This window comes from Eurytemora carolleeae, unplaced genomic scaffold (genome assembly GCF_000591075.1).
Source record: "Eurytemora carolleeae unplaced genomic scaffold, Eaff_2.0 scaffold216, whole genome shotgun sequence".
Lineage (NCBI taxonomy): Eukaryota > Metazoa > Arthropoda > Copepoda > Calanoida > Temoridae > Eurytemora > Eurytemora carolleeae.
In genome coordinates this window covers 112,657-121,816 of record NW_019396333.1, presented here as the reverse complement: position 1 = coordinate 121,816, position 9,160 = coordinate 112,657, and the positions used below count along the sequence as shown (strand labels likewise).

The 9,160-nt window shown below is 32.1% G+C and overlaps 1 protein-coding gene across 1 annotated transcript in view; it reads left to right on the top strand.

Annotated features, from left to right (window-relative positions):
• The first annotated feature begins 3,522 nt into the window (after positions 1–3,522).
• The window catches only part of LOC111701120 (di-N-acetylchitobiase), a 31,273-nt gene continuing 25,635 nt past the window's right edge, over positions 3,523–9,160 (top strand). Inside the window, exons 1-3 of the mRNA XM_023472278.1 lie at positions 3,523–3,775; positions 4,777–4,858; positions 5,551–5,586. The gene's annotated coding sequence lies outside the window, so the exon portion shown is untranslated. The remainder of the gene's footprint in view (positions 3,776–4,776; positions 4,859–5,550; positions 5,587–9,160) is intronic.

Here is a 9,160-nt window from a genome sequence, read left to right as displayed (position 1 = left end):
GGGACTGTAAGCGTAATTTAAAGTGACCCTCTATGCAAAGATAATAATGTTCTATTCCAGACGTTTGTACCATTGAAAGCTTTTTATTTTCAACTTTTAATTAGATATTCAGGTTTTTGTTCATAAAAAATGTCTAATTTCATTTGCGGTTTCTTTGTGGAAGTGACTGCGCATTTCTTGCTTATAAAAAGCATGAGTGAAATATCTGAACACTCGTTGCGTCAGAAAAACGACGTTTTCTTCCACATTTTGGATCAGATTAAGGGATGCAAGGGTACCGTTCAAATTATCCTTACATTCCCTTTAACCGTCAATACTCTATATTAAATTTATTAAACTATTTAGTTTAGAATTCAACTTTTATTTATTTTTTAAGCTGAAGAAATAACTAGATACATAAAACAATATTAATCTTTTTTGTTCCTTTTTATGTAATCGTTGAAAAATAATGAGATATGTTATTAATATATTTACTTTTCATCTTTTTAATGAAATTGTCTAAAATCTTGAGCTTTTTTATTTTTTAGTCATTGAATTGTTTAGATTTGCATTTATGACGAAAATGCCGTTTAAGTTGCATTTTATATTGTTGTATTTAGATCTCATTACATTGAATGTGTATTCAGTAAATAATTACATATAACTGTGTTGATGGTTTTGTTAAAATTTCTGAAATAAATAAAATAGAATTGATATAAAATTTTTATTTAATTGAATACTTCATAAATAGTACTTTTTAGAGATAAAGCATCTACATAAACAAAGAAGATTTTTTAAAGCTTTGGTAAAAAAAATTTTTTTTTACGATATATTAACTTTTTAGAACCCTACTGGTTGAAGGGAGGCGAGTTATAAAGTGTTAAGGGGTTCATGAGTCATGATCGGACATACAAACTGAGATTCCTACTTTGTATACAGTGATAACCAGAAAACAGTGGAATAGAAAGTCGTCTTCCTATTTCAAAGTTGTATGGTTATGACTATATATATATATATAAATATTGAAACCGAAACCCAATTATTTTTTTCGGATTTTTTAAGGTTCACGATTAATTTTGTTAACTCGGACAGTGACACCCTGTTTCTGTATATAAATAGAGTTGAACCCACAGAACAGAGATTAATATAGAAGGGAAATAAGAAATCCTTCCGTATGAATTTGTTCAGTCCTTTTGAAAGGAGATCAAAGTGTTCAATTCATGTAAATGTTAACAAATTATACGCAGTACATCACAATAATACACATATTTATGCTATATAACCTGTTGGGCCCTGGAACATCATTTTATAGAAAATCTAAAATTATTGTTAAAAGAAAACCAAATTATGAAATAGGCTGGTTTCATAATTGACCAATGATCATTTCACATAGACTCTATGCCTTCCACTTTACAAACGATGATTTTCCGCTATAACTATAAATCAAATGATGTTTTTATTCACCTAATTCATTATAAAGTTTATTTAACAGTTTAAAAAATTCGAAATTGAAATGGATAGTCTAGGGAACATACTGTATTAATGTACTCTACTGCATATAATTTGTGAACATTTAAATGATTTGTACACTTTGAACTCCCTTTCAGGCTGAAAGGGACTGAAAAAATTCATACCGAGAGATTCTTTTAATTCCTCTCTATATATTCTATTCTCTATGGATATGGTTTAGAGAAAATTAAATAATTTCAAGAACATTTTTTCTATAAAAAGATATTCCAGGGCGGTTATTTAGTACAAATGTGTAAAGTACACCTGTAGTATAGAAACAATAAAACAAAATGGCGGGTTTACACTTTTTTTGATTCAATTCCACTCTATATTTATCTATTCTCTTTGGTTGAACCAGATAATATCTTATCTCTGAAAGCATGTTTATTATATATTTATTCCAATGCAGACCCATGATTGATCCTTGCAGTCCTACTGATTCATTTGCTCTCTAAGCTCAACATGAATACAAAATTACTCTTTTTTCTTTTAGGAAAAGAGAATTTTTTTGTAGTTTCGTGACTAATTTTGGTTGGGTATTTTGGTTAGGTGTATACTCTGTGTACATATTGAAACCAGTTTTCTCTGGGCGGAATTTGTAAACAAGAATAGATGCATCAGTGTTCGTCTAGTTTCCGAGGAGGTTAAAAGTATTTAATTTTGATAATTTTGATAATTCACATAATAGTTTCCTAAGACCAGAATATTTCATAGATTATTTTTGTGAAAACTGATTCCATGTCATGCTCTGACATCCGTCTTGTGTTTACTTTTCCAACCAAAGACAGCTTACACTGCAGTACAAAAAATGCGTACACCTCTGAAATAACTTTCCTTGCATTAGTACCTTGGGTTCATGTCAATAATCATGAAAGGGTATCTACCTAATATAAGTAATGAGGGACGTTCTTGTTTTTAAATTTTCCCAAACAGGTTTGGGGGGGGGGCGTTTGACACTGCCCACTATTGCTAGTTTTTTGGCCCTAGCACTCTCATTTTCGACCTTGACATTTTTTGACTTATAAGGAAAAGTAATTAAAAGTTGTTTTTTCTTTATTAATGCCTGAGGTAGGGTAAAAGACAGTCGAAAATCCTGTTTGTTTAAAACAAAAATCTAAGGTATCCCTTGACATTTTTTGCGACAAAAACTTCGGATCTAAAAAAATGGATTTAGAAACATGTGTCATATCTTATTATTTTCTTGGGAATTTTTTAAAAGCCTTCCTAGCATCCAAGCCAGTAAGATTAGAGGTCTAACTTTTTCAATGAGCTGGCCTTGAAAAATTGCAACCTTTTACTTTTACTCCTTACTACAGAAACGCCAGTAATAGTTAACTCTTGATGTATATACCAAGCTGTTTTATATTTAAGACGTATTAAATTTGAACTTTCTAGAAATCGTAGAAATTAAAGATATATACATTCTTTTCCTGAAAATAGCCTGGGGCATGGAATAATCGGTTCTTTTGGTGTGCGTATAAGGACAGCTGTCTTGAGTTCACTCTGTACTCCCGTTTATTAGAAATTCGAACACTTTTTCAGAAATAAACAGGCCTCGATGATCAGTCACTTTAAATTACGCTCACAGTTCACTTAATCTGATCAAAAATTTACATGAAGTATATAAATATATGATTAGTTATGATCAGCCTATTTGAGAGGAATAAACCATATATGGTCCAAGAGAGAACAGTAATTACGTGTTAATTACTACTTACTACTTTCTTCATAAATCTCATTCACGTAGTTAAGACTAATTAAGAAAAAATAAATCGTTAATTACACAAACCTCCTCCTACAAAGAACATAGTTCATCTCCCCCCTAGTTCTTTTACTGTTTAAAACTGTGGACTAAGATGACGACCTTAAGCAATTTCTGTAAGTCATGTCTATTGGTCTTTTCACTGTAATGACTTGAGTCTGATAGTGTATTTTACAGTTTATGGGTCCAATTCAAAATAATCTTTTCATTTTGAATTTCTTTTTCGTTACAGCTGCAGCAATTAGAAAAATTTGCAAATGAATGATGTTTGAAGAAAATACTCTTTGTTCCTGCAGTCCGTGTATTGTCGGAAAGATCTGATCAGAATGCAGATTTTCAAAATGGGAAAGAAATTTATACTGCTACATCTACAGGGTTTGAGGTTGATATTGCTACTGATGACTTATCGGAAGAAGATAATGCTACTTCTGAAGTTACGTACGTAAACAATGCTACTTTTAACGCTGCAGAGGTTAAAAGTGGATTCATATTTCTCCTTCAAACCGACAACTCTACCTGGAGAAAGTAAGTTTAGTAAATTAATCATCTTGATTTCATATATAATTTCATATATAATTCTATGCCATTACAAGTCTGATTCAAATCTAGAGGCAGAAACCAAAACTAAATCTTTAGTTTGATATTTAAACAGTTTCAGATCGTCATAAAATTTTCATACTTTGTAGCTAATTTTTTCATTGGTATCCTACATACTACAGTCCTAATCAGAAAGATTCGGGATTAATTTACAATTAATCAGACAAATTCACAATTAATCAGACAAATTTACAATTAATCAGACAAACTTACAATTAATCAGACAAATTTACAGTTAATCAGACAAATTTTCAATTAATCAGACAAACTTACAATTAATCAGACAAATTTACAATTAATCAGACAAATTTACAATTAATCAGACAAATTTACAATTAATTAGACAAATTTACAATTAATCAGACAAATTTACAATTAATCAGACAAATTTACAGTTAATCAGACAAATTTTCAATTAATCAGACAAATTTACAATTAATCAGACAAATTTACAATTAAGCAGACAAATTTACAATTAAACAGACAAATTTACAGTTAATCAGACAAATTTTCAATTAATCAGACAAATTTACAATTAATCAGACAAATTTACAATTATTCAGACAAATTTACAATTAATCAAACAAATTTACATTTAATCAGACGAATTTACAATTAATCAGACAAATTTACAATTAATCAGACAAATTTACAATTTGATTTTACAAATATGATTGATGAAACGATAATCACAAATAGCCCTAGTCCTACCATTTTTTAACTTTTAAGATTGCCAGAGATATATATGTAAACTGTTAATAAATTCCGGGTCTTTCTGATTATGACTGTCTTAAAATTAGCTGCATTTTAATTATATATTTGCGCTAAACAAAAAAAAACCTAACTATATTTAAAAAATTTTAAATTTGTTTTTAAAACTGACCAAAGAATTGCGTTTTTGTCACAAACTCAAATTTTCTTTGTTTAAGATTGTATTGGAATAAGATTGGAACTATAGTACTGGCTGGTTGGGTGGATCCACTACTTGTAGAATATGCTCATCAGCAAAAGGAAACAAACATATTACAGTTTAACTAACGACTATTAAGACCGGACCTGGTTTGTTTAATGTTTTAAAAGAATGCTTGGCATACGTCTAAAAGACTTTCACATTAGAACGTTCAATGTTCATGGTGAACAAACAGAAAAAAACTTAAGCAATTCAACGCTGCGCGAAACTCCTTTGGGCTTCTGTCTCAGGGTTATTGTGAACGAAAAACCCATAAATCTTGAAAAGACGACATCTATAATGTCCTATCTGTTATTGTTAATTGATCTATTGAACAGTTCATCAAAGTTTACAGTCCCTTATGTAAAAAAGAGATAGGGGTGTTAGGTGTACATTCATGGCTGTGTTGATTTAGCATAATTTCGAAGCCTTTATATTATATATATATAGGATTTTATTTTATATAGTACTTTATATTATATATATATATAGGATTTTATTTTATATAGTACTTTATATTAAGTTACCCTCTCTTTCTTATTTAAAAATCTTGAGCTTTGAGTAAGTCCTTTAGTAAAAAATAAAAACAAATGAATGGAGTTGAATCGCATAACATTTTTAAAATTTCATGGAATTATGAAAATTTGGTATTTTTTAACTACGAGTCATGATGTAAAAAGAATTTTCGCTAACAGTTTCTTCACAATTTTTTTACACTAAAGAGAAAAAATAAATATGTTTTTTTTATGTTTAGACAAAGATCGTTTTCATCCCATCAGATTATCCTAAGGTATATCCACCCCGTTCAAATTTCAAAACTTGCCATATTTACATCATCTCACTCGTCTGTACGGGACATGCTATGTCCTACTTACGACAGTTGTAAAGGAATTGAGTCTTTGCCTCAAACTCTGGTTTTCTAATTCCTTTATCTTTTCCTTATCTTTATCGGTATATTCCTATAAATAATCTAAGTTTGAAATATCATAGTTTTACACCTTCAGGTTGCAAAGATATAGGGATTATAGAATTTAAGTTTGTGATAAAGACTCAATTCCTTTAGTATTATTTTACAATTTCTGGACTGAGCACTGCGGCTAGCACAGACTAGAGGTCGGAAGCTGCGGTGACGTATGTCTAACTAGCAGCTGTAAAACCAAATACGAGTAGGTCAGAAGTGTAGTATAGCGGATGTACGTAGGTCGAGTGATGCATAATACATGTTGTATATGAAGCGTGCCACTTTTCTTCAAATAGTATAATTATATTAAAATTATTGTAATTTCGTAATTTTGATAGTGCCGGATACACAAAAAATCCTTGATCATCATGTTTTGTCGTTTTATCCAAGTAAACTTACGCTTACTCAAATATATCCTAAAATTATTCTCTATAATACTTGTTTTCCCTTAAAATCTTTTGTTTATCGAGCCGTTCTGCTACCCCAGAACTATCCACCTAATGATACGAGCAGGTAGATACATCATGTATAACTGTATATGCGTTTGTTTGTACCGTCCAGTCTGGACTACCCTCTAGTAGGGCTGGGCAAAGTTCCGTTAACGAAACAGTTGAAAACGAAAACGAAACGTTTTTTTTTGTTAAAAACAGTGAATTTATTTTGTTTTCTGCTTAAAATTGCAATAAGTTTTTTTCAGCGGTTAACGCCGTTAATACTGGTCGTTAACGGTTTTGTATCTTTTTTTATAACCGTTAACATTGTTAATTCTGTAATAGATTTGAAAATTTTCCGTTAACGACATTCATAAAATTGAAACTAACGGTAACTTTTAAAAAACAGAAAATATCGTTAATGAGACATAGTTTCATTCTTACCCTAATACTAACGACTAACTGATATTTTATTTAAAAACGGTAGGAACTTATAACATTTAACGAAACGGCTTGAAAAAGTTGGCACGTGCCCAGCCCTACCCACCAGTGTAAAGTCGAGCCAGTACATTATATACAACAATTGTGACTGAAAATTAAGATTACAGTGAAAATTGTAGGTGTCCAATCTGCTAAAATATTGTCTAAAATGTTAAGAATACTATGATAAAATTGTTTTTAAATTTTTTATCTTCAGGATTTCTGCAATAAGACAGAAAGAATGACCTGGATAGATCAGCAATTAAATTACAGGCAGAATAGATGGATAAATTTTAAGAATTCAGATTTAAAGATTTAAAGGAACTGCAAGCATAATTTCACCTGACTATCAATTTGTAGATTGGCATGTCTGATTCACGTCTCCAATCCAATTTTTAAGCTAGCTGATGAGGGAGGGAACCCCTGGATGCCATTATGCAGACACGAGCCTCCCAGATTTGCTAGGCAGACCGAGCCTCCACTATGCAGACCAAGCCTTCGCTTTGCAAACCATACCTCCACTATGCAGTGAACGAGCCTCCAGCATACAGAACAGCTTTTTTTAAATCTTGGTTTTTATGTGTAATGAAAAATGTCAACATTTTTTTTGACGTAGCACAGTCTCATAGCGTCTGGGGGTTCCCTCCCTCAGCTGATTAAGGTTCATTGTAAGTGGTTAGGAATTATCTCCTCCCAGCTGTTTACCTTGTGTAGAATAAGGCATGGCAGTGCACCCTACTTGGAAAAAATGAAATAATAGTGCAGATTCGAAGGATAGGTATCTCTATGCTTCTCTTCCCCCTCCCTCTTGCCAGAAACAAGGAAAATGGAAATATAGCGGAATGGAAACACTATGATAGCGGTATATACTCTGCCGGCCGGCTGCATGGAAAAGATTGCTGTAGATGAGGCCGTATTCTGAAATACAATAGCTGCAACTCTCCATTTATCTACATGCAATGCAACACCAATGAGTAACATAAAATGCCACTGAACTCAGAAAGAGTACATGGTTCCTTTATGGGAGTCTCTAAATAACCTGACTTCCTACCTACTCCAAATTTCCAACTCCTCTCTTGTCAAAAACAGCATTTGGAATTGATTTCTCAGTGTACAAATAATGTGGGCTCCATTTTTAAGACCACTATACATAACCATGATTTGGACGTGGAACTCAAAGTACAACTACAGAAACCTACACCCTCCGAGCCCCTTTCCTTCCTTTCTGATTAAAAACAGTTGGATCAGCTGTAATGAGTCAGCATTCCAGGTAAATGAAATGAGGAAAAACTGAGTCAGTCAAATTTAGAACACACTAAAACACACTGTAACCTGTGTGAGCTCAATAGCTCGGAATAAGCATAGGTCCATTGATGTAACCCCTTCAGTTCTAATACAGACCTGGAGCTAAGCTCAGATTGGGATAGTTCTATAGATGCAACCCCTTCAGTAGCTCATATGGACCCGGAGCTAAGGTCGGATTGCAAGCTGTCCAGCCTATAAGCATGACAGCTTATTAGCTCTTTTGTATTGGCTATAGGCCTGACAGAAAGTGATGACGATAAGATAATAAGATAATAAGATGATAAGTCACCTCATGTATAGTGAATTCAGAGTCTGTCTGTTAAAAGATTCCATACAGAAATCATGTTTTCAATGCGTGGAATGCTTTTAACGCCTGGAAAATTTTACTTGCCTTTAAAATCTATTTCTAAAACTCAGGCCACAAGGCTTAGACACAGGAGGGAGTGGAAAATAAGGTTTGCAAGACTAGAACCCAAATGGGGTTAGTGTCCATGAAGAAGCAAAAGGAATAGGATTAACCCCTCAAACGAGGTGGAGAAAGCACTGAGGGTCTGACCACTATTTAATGGTGACAATACAATTACAAACAACCTTAGTGAGTGTCTTAAAAAAATGGTTTAACCAAATTAGTTTTTTTTTTCAAAATTATCAGAAAGGGGACAGTCAACAGAAGAAAAAAAATAAAGGAAGAAATGATGACAAGCAAAATAATAAAATGCTGTCTATTAAATACAATATCTGGTTGGATTTGGTTTCTTGCTATAACTCCACTTTCCATTTTAGATTATTCTACCTTTTCTTTCTTTATAGGTTTGCAACTGTAGGCTCTCTGAAACCGGAATCTTCTAGTTCTTTTTTTTGATTGAGCAAAATTCTTTTTTTTATTTATGTTTTAGATTTTAGATACTTTTGAAATTCTATTAGCTTAGAATCCATTCAATGTAAATTTTTTAATTGATTCTTGAACATCTGGCCTTAATGATCAGTCTAAGGTTTAAATGGAACCATTGAAATAGGGTATTTCTATCTAAGAATGGAAAGTTACCTTGAAATTACGCTTAAATTTTCTTCAAGTCAAGTGACACAAAAAGTTTTAAAGTTGAGGCTAAGGGTGTATATTCTTAAAATCACCACCTTCCCTCCCCCCTTGCTGTTGTCAAAGGGTTTAATATACTTCAATTTGTAAA